Raw genomic sequence first — 25,000 nt, forward strand, 5'->3', positions numbered from 1 at the left:
TTCATTCACTCCTGGGCGTTTCGCTCCACCCCAAGTTGCGGGTCCAGCTTGCTCTTTCTGTCACATCCCCGCGATGAACGGTTTAGCCTGCAGGAGACCCTGCGCCGAGCCATTTTTAAACACATCTGATGCGGCAGGTGTTTCATTGCTCAACAAACAACACCTATAGGGACGGCACAGCCTATGCATCGGTCCTTCGGAGACCGCCCCAGAACGGCCAGAGTTCTCGTCCCCACGCGAGCCTGAGGAAGGCTGGCCAGGCGATGGGCCAAGCAGCGTCTACTGGCCATACCACCTTGGATACGTCCGATCTCGGAAGCAAAGCAGAGATGGGTTCGGAAATACTTGGTTGGGACACCTCCTGAGAACACCAGGTATTGGAGACAATTTTGATGACGTTTTGCCATCTTGCCCAGCTCGGCTAGCATTGAGTGGCGCCTTGCTGGACACCGACCTTACGTAAAGTAGAGGCTGGAAGTCCCAAGCCTCCCAAGCCCCCCAAGACCTCTAAGATAAGGACGCAACCCCGCCGCCTCTACCAGGCCTCACACCGAGCTCCTTGCCACGGCTAGGAGTGCTTATTGACCCCGCAGCCGGCCGTATGCAAATGATGGCGTTAAAAGCATCTCGCGCTGTGAAGGGGCCAGGCTTTCAGCAGCTGCCCAGGGGATGGTTTTAGAGGGCGACCGCCTAACGAGGGCCAGCAGAAGTAACGTCTTCTTCTTCAAAGAATCTTGTGTAATTAACCCAATCAGACAGCTGCCCAGGAGCTAACCTCAGTGCTAGGAAGGAGCGGGAGGGAATTGAGGGGGTGGTTCCTGCTAAGGCCCTGAAATAATAATAAGACAGGCAGGAGAGTCTGACGCATGGTGGCGGAAAAGCTGCAGGTGCAAATAGGGAATGTGGTCTCGTGCGAGCAACTTGTGCATGCTCGCTGTGTGTGAGTGTGCACTTCCTAGGTACGGCGCGCTGCAGACAGTCAAAAGGGTTGCTCCCTTTCATTAAAAGTTAATCCCCGGCTGCAGGCTATTAGAAAGCAACTAACCGCGCTCTACTCACCCTACCCAGGTCTACCGGTGAGTCTCGCCGCTGCTCCCGGCCTGTGGCATTGGCCGCGACGCTGACGTTCCGTCGACAGCGCGGCAGCCGATCAGTGAGCTCAGCAGCTCTGAGCGGGGCGTTCTGTCTACAAGACCTTTTTAAGGAGCCAGCAAAAAAGTGAAGAGAAAAGAAAGCACAAAAGCACCTTGTCTTACTAAGCACTGGAAAGGGCAGCCGGCAACCGGACGTCAAAGTGGAAAAGCAGCAAGTGAGAGGCCTGTCTCTGCCTACAGCCACACCACCCTGAACACGCCCGATCTTGTCTGATCTCAGAAGCTAAGCAGGGTCAGGCCTGGTTAGTACTTGGATGGGTGACCGCCTGGGAATACCAGGTGCTGTAGGCTTTTGCCTTTTCTTACTTCCACCAGCAGGGGTCACTCTCCTCTATGCCTTTTTTCCATTCCTTTTTTCACAAGCGCACACATGCTCCTTTCTTCTTTTCATTTGCTTTCTCTCTTGCGCTATTTAATCCTTGCAAAATACCAGCATCCTTCTCATCACCGTGGGCCTCCAGAATTGTTGCTTATTTACTTTTAATACTAGGCTTCTTTTCACCAGGACCAGCGACTCCCGCATGACTGGAGGCAACCACCGGTAACCTGGAGGCCAGTTTACAGCACAACCCAAGCAAAACACCTTTGCAGGCCACACGACCCCCCCGAAGAGCAGCTCAAATTCACTCGCAACCATCTCACCCTCTTCCTTCATTCACTCCTGGGCGTTTCGCTCCACCCCAAGTTGCGGGTCCAGCTTGCTCTTTCTGTCACATCCCCGCGATGAATGGTTTAGCCTGCAGGAGACCCTGCGCCGAGCCATTTTTAAACACATCTGATGCGGCAGGTGTTTCATTGCTCAACAAACAACACCTATAGGGACGGCACAGCCTATGCATCGGTCCTTCGGAGACCGCCCCAGAACGGCCAAAGTTCTCGTCCCCACGCGAGCCTGAGGAAGGCTGGCCGGGCGATGGGCCAAGCAGCGTCTACTGGCCATACCACCTTGCATACGTCCGATCTCGGAAGCAAAGCAGAGATGGGTTCGGAAATACTTGGTTGGGACACCTCCTGAGAACACCAGGTATTGTAGACAATTTTGATGACGTTTTGCCATCTTGCCCAGCTCGGCTAGCATTGAGTGGCGCCTTGCTGGACACCGACCTTACGTAAAGTAGAGGCTGGAAGTCCCAAGCATCCCAAGCCCCCCAAGACCTCTAAGATAAGGACGCAACCCCGCCGCCTCTACCAGGCCTCACACCGAGCTCCTTGCCACGGCTAGGAGTGCTTATTGACCCCGCAGCCGGCCGTATGCAAATGATGGCGTTAAAAGCATCTCGCGCTGTGAAGGGGCCAGGCTTTCAGCAGCTGCCCAGGGGATGGTTTTAGAGGGCGACCGCCTAACGAGGGCCAGCAGAAGTAACGTCTTCTTCTTCAAAGAAGCTTGTGTAACTAACCCAATCAGACAGCTGCCCAGGAGCTAACCTCAGTGCTAGGAAGGAGCGGGAGGGAATTGAGGGGGTGGTTCCTGCTAAGGCCCTGAAATAATAATAAGACAGGCAGGAGAGTCTGACGCATGGTGGCGGAAAAGCTGCAGGTGCAAATAGGGAATGTGGTCTCGTGCGAGCAACTTGTGCATGCTCGCTGTGTGTGAGTGTGCGCTTCCTAGGTACGGCGCGCTGCAGACAGTCAAAAGGGTTGCTCCCTTTCATTAAAAGTTAATCCCCGGCTGCAGGCTATTAGAAAGCAACTAACCGCGCTCTACTCACCCTACCCAGGTCTACCGGTGAGTCTCGCCGCTGCTCCCGGCCTGTGGCATTGGCCGCGACGCTGACGTTCCGTGGACAGCGCGGCAGCCGATCAGTGAGCTCAGCGGCTCTGAGCGGGGCGTTCTGTCTACAAGACCTTTTTAAGGAGCCAGCAAAAAAGTGAAGAGAAAAGAAAGCACAAAAGCACCTTGTCTTACTAAGCACTGGAAAGGGCAGCCGGCAACCGGACGTCAAAGTGGAAAAGCAGCAAGTGAGAGGCCTGTCTCCGCCTACGGCCACACCACCCTGAACACGCCCGATCTCGTCTGATCTCAGAAGCTAAGCAGGGTCAGGCCTGGTTAGTACTTGGATGGGTGACCGCCTGGGAATACCAGGTGCTGTAGGCTTTTGCCTTTTCTTACTTCCACCAGCAGGGGTCACTCTCCTCTATGCGTTTTTTCCATTCCTTTTTTCACAAGCGCACACATGCTCCTTTCTTCTTTTCATTTGCTTTCTCTCTTGCGCTATTTAATCCTTGCAAAATACCAGCATCCTTCTCATCACCGTGGGCCTCCAGCATTGTTGCTATTTTACTTTTAATACTAGGCTTCTTTTCACCAGGACCAGCGACTCCCGCATGACTGGAGGCAACCACCGCTGACCTGGAGGCAACCACCGGTAACCTGGAGGCCAGTTTACAGCACAACCCAAGCAAAACACCTTTGCAGGCCACACGACCCCCCCGAAGAGCAGCTCAAATTCACTCGCAACCATCTCACCCTCTTCCTTCATTCACTCCTGGGCGTTTCGCTCCACCCCAAGTTGCGGGTCCAGCTTGCTCTTTCTGTCACATCCCCGCGATGAACGGTTTAGCCTGCAGGAGACCCTGCGCCGAGCCATTTTTAAACACATCTGATGCGGCAGGTGTTTCATTGCTCAACAAACAACACCTATAGGGACGGCACAGCCTATGCATCGGTCCTTCGGAGACCGCCCCAGAACGGCCAGAGTTCTCGTCCCCACGCGAGCCTGAGGAAGGCTGGCCAGGCGATGGGCCAAGCAGCGTCTACTGGCCATACCACCTTGGATACGTCCGATCTCGGAAGCAAAGCAGAGATGGGTTCGGAAATACTTGGTTGGGACACCTCCTGAGAACACCAGGTATTGGAGACAATTTTGATGACGTTTTGCCATCTTGCCCAGCTCGGCTAGCATTGAGTGGCGCCTTGCTGGACACCGACCTTACGTAAAGTAGAGGCTGGAAGTCCCAAGCCTCCCAAGCCCCCCAAGACCTCTAAGATAAGGACGCAACCCCGCCGCCTCTACCAGGCCTCACACCGAGCTCCTTGCCACGGCTAGGAGTGCTTATTGACCCCGCAGCCGGCCGTATGCAAATGATGGCGTTAAAAGCATCTCGCGCTGTGAAGGGGCCAGGCTTTCAGCAGCTGCCCAGGGGATGGTTTTAGAGGGCGACCGCCTAACGAGGGCCAGCAGAAGTAACGTCTTCTTCTTCAAAGAATCTTGTGTAATTAACCCAATCAGACAGCTGCCCAGGAGCTAACCTCAGTGCTAGGAAGGAGCGGGAGGGAATTGAGGGGGTGGTTCCTGCTAAGGCCCTGAAATAATAATAAGACAGGCAGGAGAGTCTGACGCATGGTGGCGGAAAAGCTGCAGGTGCAAATAGGGAATGTGGTCTCGTGCGAGCAACTTGTGCATGCTCGCTGTGTGTGAGTGTGCACTTCCTAGGTACGGCGCGCTGCAGACAGTCAAAAGGGTTGCTCCCTTTCATTAAAAGTTAATCCCCGGCTGCAGGCTATTAGAAAGCAACTAACCGCGCTCTACTCACCCTACCCAGGTCTACCGGTGAGTCTCGCCGCTGCTCCCGGCCTGTGGCATTGGCCGCGACGCTGACGTTCCGTCGACAGCGCGGCAGCCGATCAGTGAGCTCAGCAGCTCTGAGCGGGGCGTTCTGTCTACAAGACCTTTTTAAGGAGCCAGCAAAAAAGTGAAGAGAAAAGAAAGCACAAAAGCACCTTGTCTTACTAAGCACTGGAAAGGGCAGCCGGCAACCGGACGTCAAAGTGGAAAAGCAGCAAGTGAGAGGCCTGTCTCTGCCTACAGCCACACCACCCTGAACACGCCCGATCTTGTCTGATCTCGGAAGCTAAGCAGGGTCAGGCCTGGTTAGTACTTGGATGGGTGACCGCCTGGGAATACCAGGTGCTGTAGGCTTTTGCCTTTTCTTACTTCCACCAGCAGGGGTCACTCTCCTCTATGCCTTTTTTCCATTCCTTTTTTCACAAGCGCACACATGCTCCTTTCTTCTTTTCATTTGCTTTCTCTCTTGCGCTATTTAATCCTTGCAAAATACCAGCATCCTTCTCATCACCGTGGGCCTCCAGAATTGTTGCTTATTTACTTTTAATACTAGGCTTCTTTTCACCAGGACCAGCGACTCCCGCATGACTGGAGGCAACCACCGGTAACCTGGAGGCCAGTTTACAGCACAACCCAAGCAAAACACCTTTGCAGGCCACACGACCCCCCCGAAGAGCAGCTCAAATTCACTCGCAACCATCTCACCCTCTTCCTTCATTCACTCCTGGGCGTTTCGCTCCACCCCAAGTTGCGGGTCCAGCTTGCTCTTTCTGTCACATCCCCGCGATGAATGGTTTAGCCTGCAGGAGACCCTGCGCCGAGCCATTTTTAAACACATCTGATGCGGCAGGTGTTTCATTGCTCAACAAACAACACCTATAGGGACGGCACAGCCTATGCATCGGTCCTTCGGAGACCGCCCCAGAACGGCCAAAGTTCTCGTCCCCACGCGAGCCTGAGGAAGGCTGGCCGGGCGATGGGCCAAGCAGCGTCTACTGGCCATACCACCTTGCATACGTCCGATCTCGGAAGCAAAGCAGAGATGGGTTCGGAAATGCTTGGTTGGGACACCTCCTGAGAACACCAGGTATTGTAGACAATTTTGATGACGTTTTGCCATCTTGCCCAGCTCGGCTAGCATTGAGTGGCGCCTTGCTGGACACCGACCTTACGTAAAGTAGAGGCTGGAAGTCCCAAGCATCCCAAGCCCCCCAAGACCTCTAAGATAAGGACGCAACCCCGCCGCCTCTACCAGGCCTCACACCGAGCTCCTTGCCACGGCTAGGAGTGCTTATTGACCCCGCAGCCGGCCGTATGCAAATGATGGCGTTAAAAGCATCTCGCGCTGTGAAGGGGCCAGGCTTTCAGCAGCTGCCCAGGGGATGGTTTTAGAGGGCGACCGCCTAACGAGGGCCAGCAGAAGTAACGTCTTCTTCTTCAAAGAAGCTTGTGTAACTAACCCAATCAGACAGCTGCCCAGGAGCTAACCTCAGTGCTAGGAAGGAGCGGGAGGGAATTGAGGGGGTGGTTCCTGCTAAGGCCCTGAAATAATAATAAGACAGGCAGGAGAGTCTGACGCATGGTGGCGGAAAAGCTGCAGGTGCAAATAGGGAATGTGGTCTCGTGCGAGCAACTTGTGCATGCTCGCTGTGTGTGAGTGTGCGCTTCCTAGGTACGGCGCGCTGCAGACAGTCAAAAGGGTTGCTCCCTTTCATTAAAAGTTAATCCCCGGCTGCAGGCTATTAGAAAGCAACTAACCGCGCTCTACTCACCCTACCCAGGTCTACCGGTGAGTCTCGCCGCTGCTCCCGGCCTGTGGCATTGGCCGCGACGCTGACGTTCCGTGGACAGCGCGGCAGCCGATCAGTGAGCTCAGCGGCTCTGAGCGGGGCGTTCTGTCTACAAGACCTTTTTAAGGAGCCAGCAAAAAAGTGAAGAGAAAAGAAAGCACAAAAGCACCTTGTCTTACTAAGCACTGGAAAGGGCAGCCGGCAACCGGACGTCAAAGTGGAAAAGCGGCAAGTGAGAGGCCTGTCTCCGCCTACGGCCACACCACCCTGAACACGCCCGATCTCGTCTGATCTCAGAAGCTAAGCAGGGTCAGGCCTGGTTAGTACTTGGATGGGTGACCGCCTGGGAATACCAGGTGCTGTAGGCTTTTGCCTTTTCTTACTTCCACCAGCAGGGGTCACTCTCCTCTATGCCTTTTTTCCATTCCTTTTTTCACAAGCGCACACATGCTCCTTTCTTCTTTTCATTTGCTTTCTCTCTTGCGCTATTTAATCCTTGCAAAATACCAGCATCCTTCTCATCACCGTGGGCCTCCAGCATTGTTGCTTATTTACTTTTAATACTAGGCTTCTTTTCACCAGGACCAGCGACTCCCGCATGACTGGAGGCAACCACCGCTGACCTGGAGGCAACCACCGGTAACCTGGAGGCCAGTTTACAGCACAAACCAAGCAAAACACCTTTGCAGGCCACACGACCCCCCCGAAGAGCAGCTCAAATTCACTCGCAACCATCTCACCCTCTTCCTTCATTCACTCCTGGGCGTTTCGCTCCACCCCAAGTTGCGGGTCCAGCTTGCTCTTTCTGTCACATCCCCGCGATGAACGGTTTAGCCTGCAGGAGACCCTGCGCCGAGCCATTTTTAAACACATCTGATGCGGCAGGTGTTTCATTGCTCAACAAACAACACCTATAGGGACGGCACAGCCTATGCATCGGTCCTTCGGAGACTGCCCCAGAACGGCCAAAGTTCTCGTCCCCACGCGAGCCTGAGGAAGGCTGGCCGGGCGATGGGCCAAGCAGCGTCTACTGGCCATACCACCTTGCATACGTCCGATCTCGGAAGCAAAGCAGAGATGGGTTCGGAAATACTTGGTTGGGACACCTCCTGAGAACACCAGGTATTGTAGACAATTTTGATGACGTTTTGCCATCTTGCCCAGCTCGGCTAGCATTGAGTGGCGCCTTGCTGGACACCGACCTTACGTAAAGTAGAGGCTGGAAGTCCCAAGCATCCCAAGCCCCCCAAGACCTCTAAGATAAGGACGCAACCCCGCCGCCTCTACCAGGCCTCACACCGAGCTCCTTGCCACGGCTAGGAGTGCTTATTGACCCCGCAGCCGGCCGTATGCAAATGATGGCGTTAAAAGCATCTCGCGCTGTGAAGGGGCCAGGCTTTCAGCAGCTGCCCAGGGGATGGTTTTAGAGGGCGACCGCCTAACGAGGGCCAGCAGAAGTAACGTCTTCTTCTTCAAAGAAGCTTGTGTAACTAACCCAATCAGACAGCTGCCCAGGAGCTAACCTCAGTGCTAGGAAGGAGCGGGAGGGAATTGAGGGGGTGGTTCCTGCTAAGGCCCTGAAATAATAATAAGACAGGCAGGAGAGTCTGACGCATGGTGGCGGAAAAGCTGCAGGTGCAAATAGGGAATGTGGTCTCGTGCGAGCAACTAGTGCATGCTCGCTGTGTGTGAGAGTGCGCTTCCTAGGTACGGCGCGCTGCAGACAGTCAAAAGTGTTGCTCCCTTTCATTAAAAGTTAATCCCCGGCTGCAGGCTATTAGAAAGCAACTAACCGCGCTCTACTCACCCCACCCAGGTCTACCGGTGAGTCTCGCCGCTGCTCCCGGCCTGTGGCATTGGCCGCGACGCTGACGTTCCGTCGACAGCGCGGCAGCCGATCAGTGAGCTCAGCGGCTCTGAGCGGGGCGTTCTGTCTACAAGACCTTTTTAAGGAGCCAGCAAAAAAGTGAAGAGAAAAGAAAGCACAAAAGCACCTTGTCTTACTAAGCACTGGAAAGGGCAGCCGGCAACCGGACGTCAAAGTGGAAAAGCAGCAAGTGAGAGGCCTGTCTCCGCCTACGGCCACACCACCCTGAACACGCCCGATCTCGTCTGATCTCGGAAGCTAAGCAGGGTTGGGCCTGGTTAGTACTTGGATGGGAGACTGCCTGGGAATACCAGGTGCTGTATGCTTTTGCCTTTTCTTACTTCCACCAGCAGGGGACACTCTCCTCTATGCCTTTTTTCCATTCCTTTTTTCACAAGCGCACACATGCTCCTTTCTTCTTTTCATTTGCTTTCTCTCTTGCGCTATTTAATCCTTGCAAAATACCAGCATCCTTCTCATCACCGTTGGCCTCCAGCATTGTTGCTCATTTACTTTTAATACTAGGCTTCTTTTCACCAGGACCAGCGACTCCCGCATGACTGGAGGCAACCACCGCTGACCTGGAGGCAACCACCGGTAACCTGGAGGCCAGTTTACAGCACAACCCAAGCAAAACACCTTTGCAGGCCACACGACCCCCCCGAAGAGCAGCTCAAATTCACTCGCAACCATCTCACCCTCTTCCTTCATTCACTCCTGGGCGTTTCGCTCCACCCCAAGTTGCGGGTCCAGCTTGCTCTTTCTGTCACATCCCCGCGATGAACGGTTTAGCCTGCAGGAGACCCTGCGCCAAGCCATTTTTAAACACATCTGATGCGGCAGGTGTTTCATTGCTCAACAAACAACACCTATAGGGACGGCACAGCCTATGCATCGGTCCTTCGGAGACCGCCCCAGAACGGCCAGAGTTCTCGTCCCCACGCGAGCCTGAGGAAGGCTGGCCGGGCGATGGGCCAAGCAGCGTCTACGGGCCATACCACCTTGGATACGTCCGATCTCGGAAGCAAAGCAGAGATGGGTTCGGAAATACTTGGTTGGAACACCTCCTGAGAACACCAGGTATTGTAGACAATTTTGATGACATTTTGCCATCTTGCCCAGCTCGGCTAGCATTGAGTGGCGCCTTGCTGGACACCGACCTTACGTAAAGTAGAGGCTGGATGTCCCAAGCATCCCAAGCCCCCCAAGACCTCTAAGATAAGGACGCAACCCCGCCGCCTCTACCAGGCCTCACACCGAGCTCCTTGCCACGGCTAGGAGTGCTTATTGACCCCGCAGCCGGCCGTATGCAAATGATGGCGTTAAAAGCATCTCGCGCTGTGAAGGGGCCAGGCTTTCAGCAGCTGCCCAGGGGATGGTTTTAGAGGGCGACCGCCTAACGAGGGCCAGCAGAAGTAACGTCTTCTTCTTCAAAGAATCTTGTGTAACTAACCCAATCAGACAGCTGCCCAGGAGCTAACCTCAGTGCTAGGAAGGAGCGGGAGGGAATTGAGGGGGTGGTTCCTGCTAAGGCCCTGAAATAATAATAAGACAGGCAGGAGAGTCTGACGCATGGTGGCGGAAAAGCTGCAGGTGCAAATAGGGAATGTGGTCTCGTGCGAGCAACTTGTGCATGCTCGCTGTGTGTGAGTGTGCGCTTCCTAGGTACGGCGCGCTGCAGACAGTCAAAAGGGTTGCTCCCTTTCATTAAAAGTTAATCCCCGGCTGCAGGCTATTAGAAAGCAACTAACCGCGCTCTACTCACCCTACCGAGGTCTACCGGTGAGTCTCGCCGCTGCTCCCGGCCTGTGGCATTGGCCGCGACGCTGATGTTCCGTCGACAGCGCGGCAGCCGATCAGTGAGCTCAGCGGCTCTGAGCGGGGCGTTCTGTCTACAAGACCTTTTTAAGGAGCCAGCAAAAAAGTGAAGAGAAAAGAAAGCACAAAAGCACCTTGTCTTACTAAGCACTGGAAAGGGCAGCCGGCAACCGGACGTCAAAGTGGAAAAGCAGCAAGTGAGAGGCCTTTCTCCGCCTACGGCCACACCACCCTGAACACGCCCGATCTTGTCTGATCTTGGAAGCTAAGCAGGGTCAGGCCTGGTTAGTACTTGGATGGGAGACTCCCTGGGAATACCAGGTGCTGTAGGCTTTAGCCTTTTCTTACTTCCACCAGCAGGGGTCACTCTCCTCTATGCCTTTTTTCCATTCCTTTTTTCACAAGCGCACACATGCTCCTTTCTTCTTTTCATTTGCTTTCTCTCTTGCGCTATTTAATCCTTGCAAAATACCAGCATCCTTCTCATCACCGTGGGCCTCCAGCATTGTTGCTTATTTACTTTTAATACTAGGCTTCTTTTCACCAGGACCAGCGACTCCCGCATGACTGGAGGCAACCACCGCTGACCTGGAGGCAACCACCGGTAACCTGGAGGCCAGTTTACAGCACAACCCAAGCAAAACACCTTTGCAGGCCACACGACCCCCCCGAAGAGCAGCTCAAATTCACTCGCAACCATCTCACCCTCTTCCTTCATTCACTCCTGGGCGTTTCGCTCCACCCCAAGTTGCGGGTCCAGCTTGCTCTTTCTGTCACATCCCCGCGATGAATGGTTTAGCCTGCAGGAGACCCTGCGCCGAGCCCTTTTTAAACACATCTGATGCGGCAGGTGTTTCATTGCTCAACAAACAACACCTATAGGGACGGCACAGCCTATGCATCGGTCCTTCGGAGACCGCCCCAGAACGGCCAGAGTTCTCGTACCTACGCGAGCCTGAGGAAGGCTGGCCGGGCGATGGGCCAAGCAGCGTCTACTGGCCATACCACCTTGGATACGTCCGATCTCGGAAGCAAAGCAGAGATGGGTTTGGAAATACTTGGTTGGGACACCTCCTGAGAACACCAGGTATTGTAGACAATTTTGATGACGTTTTGCCATCTTGCCCAGCTCAGCTAGCATGGAGTGGCGCCTTGCTGGACACCGACCTTACGTAAAGAAGAGGCTGGAAGTCCCAAGCCTCCCAAACCCCCCAAGACCTCTAAGATAAGGACGCAACCCCGCCGCCTCTACCAGGCCTCACACCGAGCTCCTTGCCACGGCTAGGAGTGCTTATTGACCCCGCAGCCGGCCGTATGCAAATGATGGCGTTAAAAGCATCTCGCGCTGTGAAGGGGCCAGGCTTTCAGCAGCTGCCCAGGGGATGGTTTTAGAGGGCGACCGCCTAACGAGGGCCAGCAGAAGTAACGTCTTCTTCTTCAAAGAAGCTTGTGTAACTAACCCAATCAGACAGCTGCCCAGGAGCTAAGCTCAGTGCTAGGAAGGAGCGGGAGGGAATTGAGGGGGTGGTTCCTGCTAAGGCCCTGAAATAATAATAAGACAGGCAGGAGAGTCTGACGCATGGTGGCGGAAAAGCTGCAGGTGCAAATAGGGAATGTGGTCTCGTGCGAGCAACTTGTGCATGCTCGCTGTGTGTGAGTGTGCGCTTCCTAGGTACGGCGCGCTGCAGACAGTCAAAAGGGTTGCTCCCTTTCATTAAAAGTTAATCCCCGGCTGCAGGCTATTAGAAAGCAACTAACCGCGCTCTACTCACCCTACCCAGGTCTACCGGTGAGTCTCGCCGCTGCTCCCGGCCTGTGGCATTGGCCGCGACGCTGACGTTCCGTCGACAGCGCGGCAGCCGATCAGTGAGCTCAGCGGCTCTGAGCGGGGCGTTCTGTCTACAAGACCTTTTTAAGGAGCCAGCAAAAAAGTGAAGAGAAAGGAAAGCACAAAAGCACCTTGTCTTACTAAGCACTGGAAAGGGCAGCCGGCAACCGGACGTCAACGTAGAAAAGCAGCAAGTGAGAGGCCTGTCTCTGCCTATGGCCACACCACCCTGAACACGCTCGATCTCGTCTGATCTCGGATTATAAGCAGGGTCAGGCCTGGTTAGTACTTGGATGGGAGACCGCCTGGGAATACCAGGTGCTGTAGGCTTTTGCTTTTTCTTACTTCCACCAGCAGTGGTCACTCTCCTCTATGCCTTTTTTCCATTCCTTTTTTCACAAGCGCACACATGCTCCTTTCTTCTTTTCATTTGCTTTCTCTCTTGCGCTATTTAATCCTTGCAAAATACCAGCATCCTTCTCATCACCGTGGACCTCCAGCATTGTTGCTTATTTACTTTTAATACTAGGCTTCTTTTCACCAGAACCAGCGACTCCCGCATGACTGGAGGCAACCACCGCTGACCTGGAGGCAACCACTGGTAACCTGGAGGCCAGTTTACAGCACAACCCAAGCAAAACACCTTTGCAGGCCACACGACACCCCCCGAAGAGCAGCTCAAATTCACTCGCAACCATCTCACCCTCTTCCTTCATTCACTCCTGGGCGTTTCACTCCACCCCAAGTTGCGGGTCCAGCTTGCTCTTTCTGTCACATCCCCGCGATGAACGGTTTAGCCTGCAGGAGACCCTGCGCCGAGCCATTTTTAAACACATCTGATGCGGCAGGTGTTTAATTGCTCAACAAACAACACCTATAGGGACGGCACAGCCTATGCATCGGTCCTTCGGAGACCGCCCCAGAACGGCCAGAGTTCTTGTCCCCACGCGAGCCTGAGGAAGGCTGGCCAGGCGATGGGCCAAGCAGCGTCTACTGGCCATACCACCTTGGATACGTCCGATCTCGGAAGCAAAGCAGAGATGGGTTTGGAAATACTTGGTTGGGACACCTCCTGAGAACACCAGGTATTGTAGACAATTTTGATGACGTTTTGCCATCTTGCCCAGCTCGGCTAGCATTGAGTGGCGCCTTGCTGGACACCGACCTTACGTAAAGTAGAGGCTGGAAGTCCCAAGCCTCCCAAGCCCCCCAAGACCTCTAAGATAAGGACGCAACCCCGCCGCCTCTACCAGGCCTCACACCGAGCTCCTTGCCACGGCTAGGAGTGCTTATTGACCCCGCAGCCGGCCGTATGCAAATGATGGCGTTAAAAGCATCTCGCGCTGTGAAGGGGCCAGGCTTTCAGCAGCTGCCCAGGGGATGGTTTTAGAGGGCGACCGCCTAACGAGGGCCAGCAGAAGTAACGTCTTCTTCTTCAAAGAAGCTTGTGTAACTAACCCAATCAGACAGCTGCCCAGGAGCTAAGCTCAGTGCTAGGAAGGAGCGGGAGGGAATTGAGGGGGTGGTTCCTGCTAAGGCCCTGAAATAATAATAAGACAGGCAGGAGAGTCTGACGCATGGTGGTGGAAAAGCTGCAGGTGCAAATAGGGAATGTGGTCTCGTGCGAGCAACTTGTGCATGCTCGCTGTGTGTGAGTGTGCGCTTCCTAGGTACGGCGCGCTGCAGACAGTCAAAAGGGTTGCTCCCTTTCATTAAAAGTTAATCCCCGGCTGCAGGCTATTAGAAAGCAACTAACCGCGCTCTACTCACCCTACCCAGGTCTACCGGTGAGTCTCGCCGCTGCTCCCGGCCTGTGGCTTTGGCCGCGACGCTGACGTTCCGTCGACAGCGCGGCAGCCGATCAGTGAGCTCAGCGGCTCTGAGCGGGGCGTTCTGTCTACAAGACCTTTTTAAGGAGCCAGCAAAAAAGTGAAGAGAAAAGAAAGCACAAAAGCACCTTGTCTTACGAAGCACTGGAAAGGGCAGCCGGCAACCAGACGTCAAAGTGGAAAAGCAGCAAGTGAGAGACCTGTCTCTGCCTACGGCCACACCACTCTGAACACGCCCGATCTCGTCTGATCTCGGAAGCTAAGCAGGGTTGGGCCTGGTTAGTACTTGGATGGGAGACTGCCTGGGAATATCAGGTGCTGTAGGCTTTTGCTTTTTCTTACTTCCACCAGCAGGGGTCAGTCTCCTCTATGCCTTTTTTCCATTCCTTTTTTCACAAGCGCACACATGCTCCTTTCTTCTTTTCATTTGCTTTCTCTCTTGCGCTATTTAATCCTTGCAAAATACCAGCATCCTTCTCATCACCGTGGGCCTCCAGCATTGTTGCTTATTTACTTTTAATACTAGGCTTCTTTTCACCAGGACCAGCGACTCCCGCATGACTGGAGGCAACCACCGCTGACCTGGAGGCAACCACCGGTAACCTGGAGGCCAGTTTACAGCACAACCCAAGCAAAACACCTTTGCAGGCCACACGACCCCCCGAAGAGCAGCTCAAATTCACTCGCAACCATCTCACCCTCTTCCTTCATTCACTCCTGGGCGTTTCGCTCCACCCCAAGTTGCGGGTCCAGCTTGCTCTTTCTGTCACATCCCCGCGATGAACGGTTTAGCCTGCAGGAGACCCTGCGCCGAGCCATTTTTAAACACATCTGATGCGGCAGGTGTTTCATTGCTCAACAAACAACACCTATAGGGACGGCACAGCCTATGCATCGGTCCTTCGGAGACCGCCCCAGAACGGCCAGAGTTCTCGTCCCCACGCGAGCCTGAGGAAGGCTGGCCGGGCGATGGGCCAAGCAGCGTCTACTGGCCATACCACCTTGGATACGTCCGATCTCGGAAGCAAAGCAGAGATGGGTTTGGAAATACTTGGTTGGGACACCTCCTGAGAACACCAGGTATTGTAGACAATTTTGATGACGTTTTGCCATCTTGCCCAGCTCGGCTAGCATTGAGTGGCGCCTTGCTGGACACCGACCTTACGTAAAGTAGAGGCTGGAAGTCCCAAGCCTCCCAAGCCCCCCAAGACCTCTAAGATAAGGACGCAACCCCGCCGCCTCTACCAGGCCTCACACCGAGCTCCTTGCCACGGCTAGGAGTGCTTATTGACCCCGCAGCCGGCCGTATGCAAATGATGGCGTTAAAAGCATCTCGCGCTGTGAAGGGGCCAGGCTTTCAGCAGCTGCCCAGGGGATGGTTTTAGAGGGGCGACCGCCTAACGAGGGCCAGCAGAAGTAACATCTTCTTCTTCAAAGAAGCTTGTGTAACTAACCCAATCAGACAGCTGCCCAGGAGCTAACCTCAGTGCTAGGAAGGAGCGGGAGGGAATTGAGGGGGTGGTTCCTGCTAAGGCCCTGAAATAATAATAAGACAGGCAGGAGAGTATGACGCATGGTGGCGGAAAAGCTGCAGGTGCAAATAGGGAATGTGGTCTCGTGCGAGCAACTTGTGCATGCTCGCTGTGTGTGAGTGTGCGCTTCCTAGGTACGGCGCGCTGCAGACAGTCAAAAGGGTTGCTCCCTTTCATTAAAAGTTAATCCCCGGCTGCAGGCTATTAGAAAGCAACTAACCGTGCTCTACTCACCCTACCCAGGTCTACCGGTGAGTCTCGCCGCTGCTCCCGGCCTGTGGCATTGGCTGCGACGCTGACGTTCCGTCGACAGCGCGGCAGCCGATCAGTGAGCTCAGCGGCTCTGAGCGGGGCGTTCTGTCTACAAGACCTTTTTAAGGAGTCAGCAAAAAAGTGAAGAGAAAGGAAAGCACAAAAGCACCTTATCTTACTAAGCACTGGAAAGGGCAGCCGGCAACCGGATGTCAAAGTGGAAAAGCAGCAAGTGAGAGGCCTGTCTCTTCCTACGGCCACACCACACTGAACACGCCCGATCTCATCTGATCTCGGAAGCTAAGCAGGGTCGGGCCTGGTTAGTACTTGGATGGGAGACCGCCTGGGAATACCAGGTGCTGTAGGCTTTTGCCTTTTCTTACTTCCACCAGCAGGGGTCACTCTCCTCTATGCCTTTTTTCCATTCCTTTTTTCACAAGCGCACACATGCTCCTTTCTTCTTTTCATTTGCTTTCTCTCTTGCGCTATTTAATCCTTGCAAAATACCAGCATCCTTCTCATCACCGTGGGCCTCCAGCATTGTTGCTTATTTACTTTTAATACTAGGCTTCTTTTCACCAGGACCAGCGACTCCCGCATGACTGGAGGCAACCACCGCTGACCTGGAGGCAACCACCGGTAACCTGGAGGCCAGTTTACAGCACAACCCAAGCAAAACACCTTTGCAGGCCACACGACCCCCCCGAAGAGCAGCTCAAATTCACTCGCAACCATCTCACCCTCTTCCTTCATTCACTCCTGGGCGTTTCGCTCCACCCCAAGTTGCGGGTCCAGCTTGCTCTTTCTGTCACATCCCCGCGATGAACGGTTTAGCCTGCAGGAGACCCTGCGCCGAGCCATTTTTAAACACATCTGATGCGGCAGGTGTTTCATTGCTCAACAAACAACACCTATAGGGACGGCACAGCGTATGCATCGGTCCTTCGGAGACCGCCCCAGAACGGCCAGAGTTCTCGTCCCCACGCGAGCCTGAGGAAGGCTGGCCGGGCGATGGGCCAAGCAGCGTCTACTGGCCATACCACCTTGGATACGTCCGATCTCGGAAGCAAAGCAGAGATGGGTTCGGAAATACTTGGTTGGGACACCTCCTGAGAACACCAGGTATTGTAGACAATTTTGATGACGTTTTGCCATCTTGCCCAGCTCGGCTAGCATTGAGTGGCGCCTTGCTGGACACCGACCTTACGTAAAGTAGAGGCTGGAAGTCCCAAGCAACCCAAGCCCCCCAAGACCTCTAAGATAAGGACGCAACCCCGCCGCCTCTACCAGGCCTCACACCGAGCTCCTTGCCACGGCTAGGAGTGCTTATTGACCCCGCAGCCGGCCGTATGCAAATGATGGCGTTAAAAGCATCTCGCGCTGTGAAGGGGCCAGGCTTTCAGCAGCTGCCCAGGGGATGGTTTTAGAGGGCGACCGCCTAACGAGGGCCAGCAGAAGTAACGTCTTCTTCTTCAAAGAATCTTGTGTAACTAACCCAATCAGACAGCTGCCCAGGAGCTAACCTCAGTGCTAGGAAGGAGCGGGAGGGAATTGAGGGGGTGGTTCCTGCTAAGGCCCTGAAATAATAATAAGACAGGCAGGAGAGTCTGACGCATGGTGGCGGAAAAGCTGCAGGTGCAAATAGGGAATGTGGTCTCATGCGAGCAACTTGTGCATGCTCGCTGTGTGTGAGTGTGCGCTTCCTAGGTACGGCGCGCTGCAGACAGTCAAAAGGGTTGCTCCCTTTCATTAAAAGTTAATCCCCGGCTGCAGGCTATTAGAAAGCAACTAACCGCGCTCTACTCACCCTACCCAGGTCTACCGGTGAGTCTCGCCGCTGCTCCCGGCCTGTGGCATTGGCCGCGACGCTGACGTTCCGTCGACAGCGCGGAAGCCGATCAGTGAGCTCAGCGGCTCTGAGCGGGGCGTTCTGTCTACAAGACCTTTTTAAGGAGCCAGCAAAAAAGTGAAGAGAAAGGAAAGCACAAAAGCACCTTGTCTTACTAAGCACTGGAAAGGGCAGCCGGCAACCGGACGTCAAAGTGGAAAAGCAACAAGTGAGAGGCCTGTCTCTGCCTACGGCCACACCACCCTGAACACGACCGATCTTGTCTGATCTTGGAAGCTAAGCAGGGTTGGGCCTGGTTAGTACTTGGATGGGAGACTGCCTGGGAATACCAGGTGCTGTAGGCTTTTGCTTTTTCTTACTTCCACCAGCAGGGGTCACTCTCCTCTATGCCTTTTTTCCATTCCTTTTTTCACAAGCGCACACATGCTCCTTTCTTCTTTTCATTTGCTTTCTCTCTTGCGCTATTTAATCCTTGCAAAATACCAGCATCCTTCTCATCACCGTGGGCCTCCAGCATTGTTGCTTATTTACTTTTAATACTAGGCTTCTTTTCACCAGGACCAGCGACTCCCGCATGACTGGAGGCAACCACCGCTGACCTGGAGGCAACCACCGGTAACCTGGAGGCCAGTTTACAGCACAACCCAAGCAAAACACCTTTGCAGGCCACACGACCCCCCCGAAGAGCAGCTCAAATTCACTCGCAACCATCTCACCCTCTTCCTTCATTCACTCCTGGGCGTTTCGCTCCACCCCAACTTGCGGGTCCAGCTTGCTCTTTCTGTCACATCCCCGCGATGAACAGTTTAGCCTGCAGGAGACCCTGCGCCGAGCCATTTTTAAACACATCTGATGCAGCAGGTGTTTCATTGCTCAACAAACAACACCTATAGGGACGGCACAGCCTATGCATCGGTCCTTCGGAGACCGCCCCAGAATGGCCAGAGTTCTCGTCCCCACGCGAGCCTGAGGAAGGCTGGCCGGGCGATGGGCCAAGCAGCGTCTACTGGCCATACCACCTTGGATACGTCCGATCTCGGAAGCAAAGCAGAGATGGGTTCGGAAATACTTGGTTGGGACACCTCCTGAGAACACCAGGTATTGTAGACAATTTTGATGACGTTTTGCCATCTTGCCCAGCTCGGCTAGCATTGAGTGGCGCCTTGCTGGACACCGACCTTACGTAAAGTAGAGGCTGGAAGTCCCAAGCTTCCCAAGCCCCCCAAGACCTCTAAGATAAGGACGCAACCCCGCCGCCTCTACCAGGCCTCACACCGAGCTCCTTGCCACGGCTAGGAGTGCTTATTGACCCCGCAGCCGGCCGTATGCAAATGATGGCGTTAAAAGCATCTCGCGCTGTGAAGGGGCCAGGCTTTCAGCAGCTGCCCAGGGGATGGTTTTAGAGGGCGACCGCCTAACGAGGGCCAGCAGAAGTAACGTCTTCTTCTTCAAAGAATCTTGTGTAACTAACCCAATCAGACAGCTGCCCAGGAGCTAACCTCAGTGCTAGGAAGGAGCGGGAGGGAATTGAGGGGGTGGCTCCTGCTAAGGCCCTGAAATAATAATAAGACAGGCAGGAGAGTCTGACGCATGGTGGCGGAAAAGCTGCAGGTGCAAATAGGGAATGTGGTCTCGTGCGAGCAACTTGTGCATGCTCGCTGTGTGTGAGTGTGCGCTTCCTAGGTACGGCGCGCTGCAGACAGTCAAAAGGGTTGCTCCCTTTCATTAAAAGTTAATCCCCGGCTGCAGGCTATTAGAAAGCAACTAACCGCGCTCTACTCACCCTACCCAGGTCTACCGGTGAGTCTCGCCGCTGCTCCCGGCCTGTGGCATTGGCCGCGACGCTGACGTTCCGTCGACAGCGCGGAAGCCGATCAGTGAGCTCAGCGGCTCTGAGCGGGGCGTTCTGTCTACAAGACCTTTTTAAGGAGCCAGCAAAAAAGTGAAGAGAAAGGAAAGCACAAAAGCACCTTGTCTTACTAAGCACTGGAAAGGGCAGCCGGCAACCGGACGTCAAAGTGGAAAAGCAGCAAGTGAGAGGCCTGTCTCTGCCTACGGCCACACCACTCTGAACACGCCCGATCTTGTCTGATCTTGGAAGCTAAGCAGGGTTGGGCCTGGTTAGTACTTGGATGGGAGACTGCCTGGGAATACCAGGTGCTGTAGGCTTTTGCTTTTTCTTACTTCCACCAGCAGGGGTCACTCTCCTCTATGCCTTTTTTCCATTCCTTTTTTCACAAGCGCACACATGCTCCTTTCTTCTTTTCATTTGCTTTCTCTCTTGCGCTATTTAATCCTTGCAAAATACCAGCATCCTTCTCATCACCGTGGGCCTCCAGCATTGTTGCTTATTTACTTTTAATACTAGGCTTCTTTTCACCAGGACCAGCGACTCCCGCATGACTGGAGGCAACCACCGCTGACCTGGAGGCAACCACCGGTAACCTGGAGGCCAGTTTACAGCACAACCCAAGCAAAACACCTTTGCAGGCCACACGACCCCCCCGAAGAGCAGCTCAAATTCACTCGCAACCATCTCACCCTCTTCCTTCATTCACTCCTGGGCGTTTCGCTCCACCCCAAGTTGCGGGTCCAGCTTGCTCTTTCTGTCACATCCCCGCGATGAACAGTTTAGCCTGCAGGAGACCCTGCGCCGAGCCATTTTTAAACACATCTGATGCAGCAGGTGTTTCATTGCTCAACAAACAACACCTATAGGGACGGCACAGCCTATGCATCGGTCCTTCGGAGACCGCCCCAGAATGGCCAGAGTTCTCGTCCCCACGCGAGCCTGAGGAAGGCTGGCCGGGCGATGGGCCAAGCAGCGTCTACTGGCCATACCACCTTGGATACGTCCGATCTCGGAAGCAAAGCAGAGATGGGTTCGGAAATACTTGGTTGGGACACCTCCTGAGAACACCAGGTATTGTAGACAATTTTGATGACGTTTTGCCATCTTGCCCAGCTCGGCTAGCATTGAGTGGCGCCTTGCTGGACACCGACCTTACGTAAAGTAGAGGCTGGAAGTCCCAAGCTTCCCAAGCCCCCCAAGACCTCTAAGATAAGGACGCAACCCCGCCGCCTCTACCAGGCCTCACACCGAGCTCCTTGCCACGGCTAGGAGTGCTTATTGACCCCGCAGCCGGCCGTATGCAAATGATGGCGTTAAAAGCATCTCGCGCTGTGAAGGGGCCAGGCTTTCAGCAGCTGCCCAGGGGATGGTTTTAGAGGGCGACCGCCTAACGAGGGCCAGCAGAAGTAACGTCTTCTTCTTCAAAGAATCTTGTGTAACTAACCCAATCAGACAGCTGCCCAGGAGCTAACCTCAGTGCTAGGAAGGAGCGGGAGGGAATTGAGGGGGTGGCTCCTGCTAAGGCCCTGAAATAATAATAAGACAGGCAGGAGAGTCTGACGCATGGTGGCGGAAAAGCTGCAGGTGCAAATAGGGAATGTGGTCTCGTGCGAGCAACTTGTGCATGCCCGCTGTGTGTGAGTGTGCGCTTCCTAGGTACGGCGCGCTGCAGACAGTCAAAAGGGTTGCTCCCTTTCATTAAAAGTTAATCCCCGGCTGCAGGCTATTAGAAAGCAACTAACCGCGCTCTACTCACCCTACCCAGGTCTACCGGTGAGTCTCGCCGCTGCTCCCGGCCTGTGGCATTGGCCGCGACGCTGACGTTCCGTCGACAGCGCGGAAGCCGATCAGTGAGCTCAGCGGCTCTGAGCGGGGCGTTCTGTCTACAAGACCTTTTTAAGGAGCCAGCAAAAAAGTGAAGAGAAAGGAAAGCACAAAAGCACCTTGTCTTACTAAGCACTGGAAAGGGCAGCCGGCAACCGGACGTCAAAGTGGAAAAGCAGCAAGTGAGAGGCCTGTCTCTGCCTACGGCCACACCACCCTGAACACGCCCGATCTCGTCTGATCTTGGAAGCTAAGCAGGGATGGGCCTGGTTAGTACTTGGATGGAAGACTGCCTGGGAATACCAGGTGCTGTAGGCTTTTGCTTTTTCTTACTTCCACCAGCAGGGGTCACTCTCCTCTATGCCTTTTTTCCATTCCTTTTTTCACAAGCGCACACATGCTCCTTTCTTCTTTTCATTTGCTTTCTCTCTTGCGCTATTTAATCCTTGCAAAATACCAGCATCCTTCTCATCACCGTGGGCCTCCAGCATTGTTGCTTATTTACTTTTAATACTAGGCTTCTTTTCACCAGGACCAGCGACTCCCGCATGACTGGAGGCAACCACCGCTGACCTGGAGGCAACCACCGGTAACCTGGAGGCCAGTTTACAGCACAACCCAAGCAAAACACCTTTGCAGGCCACACGACCCCCCCGAAGAGCAGCTCAAATTCACTCGCAACCATCTCACCCTCTTCCTTCATTCACTCCTGGGCGTTTCGCTCCACCCCAAGTTGCGGGTCCAGCTTGCTCTTTCTGTCACATCCCCGCGATGAACGGTTTAGCCTGCAGGAGACCCTGCGCCGAGCCATTTTTAAACACATCTGATGCGGCAGGTGTTTCATTGCTCAACAAACAACACCTATAGGGACGGCACAGCCTATGCATCGGTCCTTCGGAGACCGCCCCAGAACGGCCAGAGTTCTCGTCCCCACGCGAGCCTGAGGAAGGCTGGCCGGGCGATGGGCCAAGCAGCGTCTACTGGCCATACCACCTTGGATACGTCCGATCTCGGAAGCAAAGCAGAGATGGGTTCGGAAATACTTGGTTGGGACACCTCCTGAGAACACCAGGTATTGTAGACAATTTTGATGACGTTTTGCCATCTTGCCCAGCTCGGCTAGCATTGAGTGGCGCCTTCCTGGACACCGACCTTACGTAAAGTAGAGGCTGGAAGTCCCAAGCCTCCCAAGCCCCCCAAGACCTCTAAGATAAGGACGCAACCCCGCCGCCTCTACCAGGCCTCACACCGAGCTCCTTGCCACGGCTAGGAGTGCTTATTGACCCCGCAGCCGGCCGTATGCAAATGATGGCGTTAAAAGCATCTCGCGCTGTGAAGGGGCCAGGCTTTCAGCAGCTTCCCAGGGGATGGTTTTAGAGGGCGACCGCCTAACGAGGGCCAGCAGAAGTAACGTCTTCTTCTTCAAAGAAGCTTGTGTAACTAACCCAATCAGACAGCTGCCCAGGAGCTAACCTCAGTGCTAGGAAGGAGCGGGAGGGAATTGAGGGGGTGGTTCCTGCTAAGGCCCTGAAATAATAATAAGAGAGGCAGGAGAGTCTGACGCATGGTGGCGGAAAAGCTGCAGGTGCAAATAGGGAATGTGGTCTCGTGCGAGCAACTTGTGCATGCTCGCTGTGTGTGAGTGTGCGCTTCCTAGGTACGGCGCGCTGCAGACAGTCAAAAGGGTTGCTCCCTTTCATTAAAAGTTAATCCCCGGCTGCAGGCTATTAGAAAGCAACTAACCGCGCTCTACTCACCCTACCCAGGTCTACCGGTGAGTCTCGCCGCTGCTCCCGGCCTGTGGCATTGGCCGCGACGCTGACGTTCCGTCGACAGCGCGGCAGCCGATCAGTGAGCTCAGCGGCTCTGAGCGGGGCGTTCTGTCTACAAGACCTTTTTAAGGAGCCAGCAAAAAAGTGAAGAGAAAAGAAAGCACAAAAGCACCTTGTCTTACTAAGCACTGGAAAGGGCAGCCGGCAACCGGACGTCAAAGTGGAAAAGCAGCAAGTGAGAGGCCTGTCTCTGCCTACGGCCACACCACCCTGAACACACCCGATCTTGTCTGATCTTGGAAGCTAAGCAGGGTTGGGCCTGGTTAGTACTTGGATGGGAGACCGCCTGGGAATACCAGGTGCTGTAGGCTTTTGCTTTTTCTTACTTCCACCAGCAGGGGTCACTCTCCTCTATGCCTTTTTTCCATTCCTTTTTTCACAAGCGCACACATGCTCCTTTCTTCTTTTCATTTGCTTTCTCTCTTGCGCTATTTAATCCTTGCAAAATACCAGCATCCTTCTCATCACCGTGGGCCTCCAGCATTGTTGCTTATTTACTTTTAATACTAGGCTTCTTTTCACCAGGACCAGCGACTCCCGCATGACTGGAGGCAACCACCGCTGACCTGGAGGCAACCACCGGTAACCTGGAGGCCAGTTTACAGCACAACCCAAGCAAAACACCTTTGCAGGCCACACGACCCCCCCGAAGAGCAGCTCAAATTCACTCGCAACCATCTCACCCTCTTCCTTCATTCACTCCTGGGCGTTTCGCTCCACCCCAAGTTGCGGGTCCAGCTTGCTCTTTCTGTCACATCCCCGCGATGAACGGTTTAGCCTGCAGGAGACCCTGCGCCAAGCCATTTTTAAACACATCTGATGCGGCAGGTGTTTCATTGCTCAACAAACAACACCTATAGGGACGGCACAGCCTATGCATCGGTCCTTCGGAGACCGCCCCAGAACGGCCAGAGTTCTCGTCCCCACGCGAGCCTGAGGAAGGCTGGCCGGGCGATGGGCCAAGCAGCGTCTACTGGCCATACCACCTTGGATACGTCTGATCTCGGAAGCAAAGCAGAGATGGGTTCGGAAATACTTGGTTGGGACACCTCCTGAGAACACCAGGTATTGTAGACAATTTTGATGACGTTTTGCCATCTTGCCCAGCTCGGCTAGCATTGAGTGGCGCCTTGCTGGACACCGACCTTACGTAAAGTAGAGGCTGCAAGTCCCAAGCCTCCCAAGGCCCCCAAGACCTCTAAGATAAGGACGCAACCCCGCCGCCTCTAACAGGCCTCACACCGAGCTCCTTGCCACAGCTAGGAGTGCTTATTGACCCCGCAGCCGGCCGTATGCAAATGATGGCGTTAAAAGCATCTCGCGCTGTGAAGGGGCCAGGCTTTCAGCAGCTGCCCAGGGGATGGTTTTAGAGGGCGACCGCCTAACGAGGGCCAGCAGAAGTAACGTCTTCTTCTTCAAAGAAGCTTGTGTAACTAACCCAATCAGACAGCTGCCCAGGAGCTAACCTCAGTGCTAGGAAGGAGCGGGAGGGAATTGAGGGGGTGGTTCCTGCTAAGGCCCTGAAATAATAATAAGACAGGCAGGAGAGTCTGACGCATGGTGGCGGAAAAGCTGCAGGTGCAAATAGGGAATGTGGTCTCGTGCGAGCAACTTGTGCATGCTCGCTGTGTGTGAGTGTGCGCTTCCTAGGTACGGCGCGCTGCAGACAGTCAAAAGGGTTGCTCCCTTTCATTAAAAGTTAATCCCCGGCTGCAGGCTATTAGAAAGCAACTAACCGCGCTCTACTCACCCTACCCAGGTCTACCGGTGAGTCTCGCCGCTGCTCCCATCCTGTGGCATTGGCCGCGACGCTGACGTTCCGTCGACAGCGCGGCAGCCGATCAGTGAGCTCAGCGGCTCTGAGCGGGGCGTTCTGTCTACAAGACCTTTTTAAGGAGCCAGCAAAAAAGTGAAGAGAAAAGAAAGCACAAAAGCACCTTGTCTTACTAAGCACTGGAAAGGGCAGCCGGCAACCGGACGTCAAAGTGGAAAAGCAGCAAGTGAGAG

At 54.4% G+C, this 25,000-nt stretch overlaps 12 non-coding genes and 1 pseudogene across 12 annotated transcripts; all 13 read left to right on the top strand.

The window, feature by feature from the left end:
• The first annotated feature begins 1,326 nt into the window (after positions 1 to 1,326).
• LOC141266726 (5S ribosomal RNA) lies at positions 1,327 to 1,445 on the top strand. The gene has a single exon (XR_012320753.1). It is a non-coding gene; the product is annotated as a 5S ribosomal RNA (ribosomal RNA).
• Positions 1,446 to 3,130: 1,685 nt separating this feature from the next.
• On the top strand, positions 3,131 to 3,249 carry LOC141266204 (5S ribosomal RNA). The gene has a single exon (XR_012320257.1). It is a non-coding gene; the product is annotated as a 5S ribosomal RNA (ribosomal RNA).
• A 1,706-nt stretch (positions 3,250 to 4,955) lies between these two features.
• Positions 4,956 to 5,074, top strand: LOC141266195 (5S ribosomal RNA). The gene has a single exon (XR_012320248.1). It is a non-coding gene; the product is annotated as a 5S ribosomal RNA (ribosomal RNA).
• Positions 5,075 to 6,759: 1,685 nt separating this feature from the next.
• On the top strand, positions 6,760 to 6,878 carry LOC141266205 (5S ribosomal RNA). The gene has a single exon (XR_012320258.1). It is a non-coding gene; the product is annotated as a 5S ribosomal RNA (ribosomal RNA).
• A 1,706-nt stretch (positions 6,879 to 8,584) lies between these two features.
• LOC141269352 (5S ribosomal RNA) lies at positions 8,585 to 8,703 on the top strand. Its single transcript, XR_012321497.1, has one exon. It is a non-coding gene; the product is annotated as a 5S ribosomal RNA (ribosomal RNA).
• A 1,706-nt stretch (positions 8,704 to 10,409) lies between these two features.
• Positions 10,410 to 10,528, top strand: LOC141266998 (5S ribosomal RNA). The gene has a single exon (XR_012321017.1). It is a non-coding gene; the product is annotated as a 5S ribosomal RNA (ribosomal RNA).
• Positions 10,529 to 12,234: 1,706 nt separating this feature from the next.
• Positions 12,235 to 12,353, top strand: LOC141267385 (5S ribosomal RNA; annotated as a pseudogene).
• A 1,707-nt stretch (positions 12,354 to 14,060) lies between these two features.
• Positions 14,061 to 14,179, top strand: LOC141269798 (5S ribosomal RNA). The gene has a single exon (XR_012321541.1). It is a non-coding gene; the product is annotated as a 5S ribosomal RNA (ribosomal RNA).
• Positions 14,180 to 15,885: 1,706 nt separating this feature from the next.
• Positions 15,886 to 16,004, top strand: LOC141269423 (5S ribosomal RNA). The gene has a single exon (XR_012321504.1). It is a non-coding gene; the product is annotated as a 5S ribosomal RNA (ribosomal RNA).
• Positions 16,005 to 17,710: 1,706 nt separating this feature from the next.
• On the top strand, positions 17,711 to 17,829 carry LOC141266845 (5S ribosomal RNA). The gene has a single exon (XR_012320866.1). It is a non-coding gene; the product is annotated as a 5S ribosomal RNA (ribosomal RNA).
• A 1,706-nt stretch (positions 17,830 to 19,535) lies between these two features.
• On the top strand, positions 19,536 to 19,654 carry LOC141266595 (5S ribosomal RNA). The gene has a single exon (XR_012320626.1). It is a non-coding gene; the product is annotated as a 5S ribosomal RNA (ribosomal RNA).
• Positions 19,655 to 21,360: 1,706 nt separating this feature from the next.
• On the top strand, positions 21,361 to 21,479 carry LOC141266451 (5S ribosomal RNA). The gene has a single exon (XR_012320487.1). It is a non-coding gene; the product is annotated as a 5S ribosomal RNA (ribosomal RNA).
• A 1,706-nt stretch (positions 21,480 to 23,185) lies between these two features.
• On the top strand, positions 23,186 to 23,304 carry LOC141269067 (5S ribosomal RNA). The gene has a single exon (XR_012321470.1). It is a non-coding gene; the product is annotated as a 5S ribosomal RNA (ribosomal RNA).
• Positions 23,305 to 25,000: the final 1,696 nt, after the last annotated feature.

Source organism: Phyllobates terribilis, unplaced genomic scaffold (assembly GCF_046119375.1).
Source record: "Phyllobates terribilis strain yellow unplaced genomic scaffold, ASM4611937v1 Scaffold_4__5_contigs__length_816908805, whole genome shotgun sequence".
Classification (NCBI taxonomy): Eukaryota; Metazoa; Chordata; class Amphibia; order Anura; family Dendrobatidae; genus Phyllobates; species Phyllobates terribilis.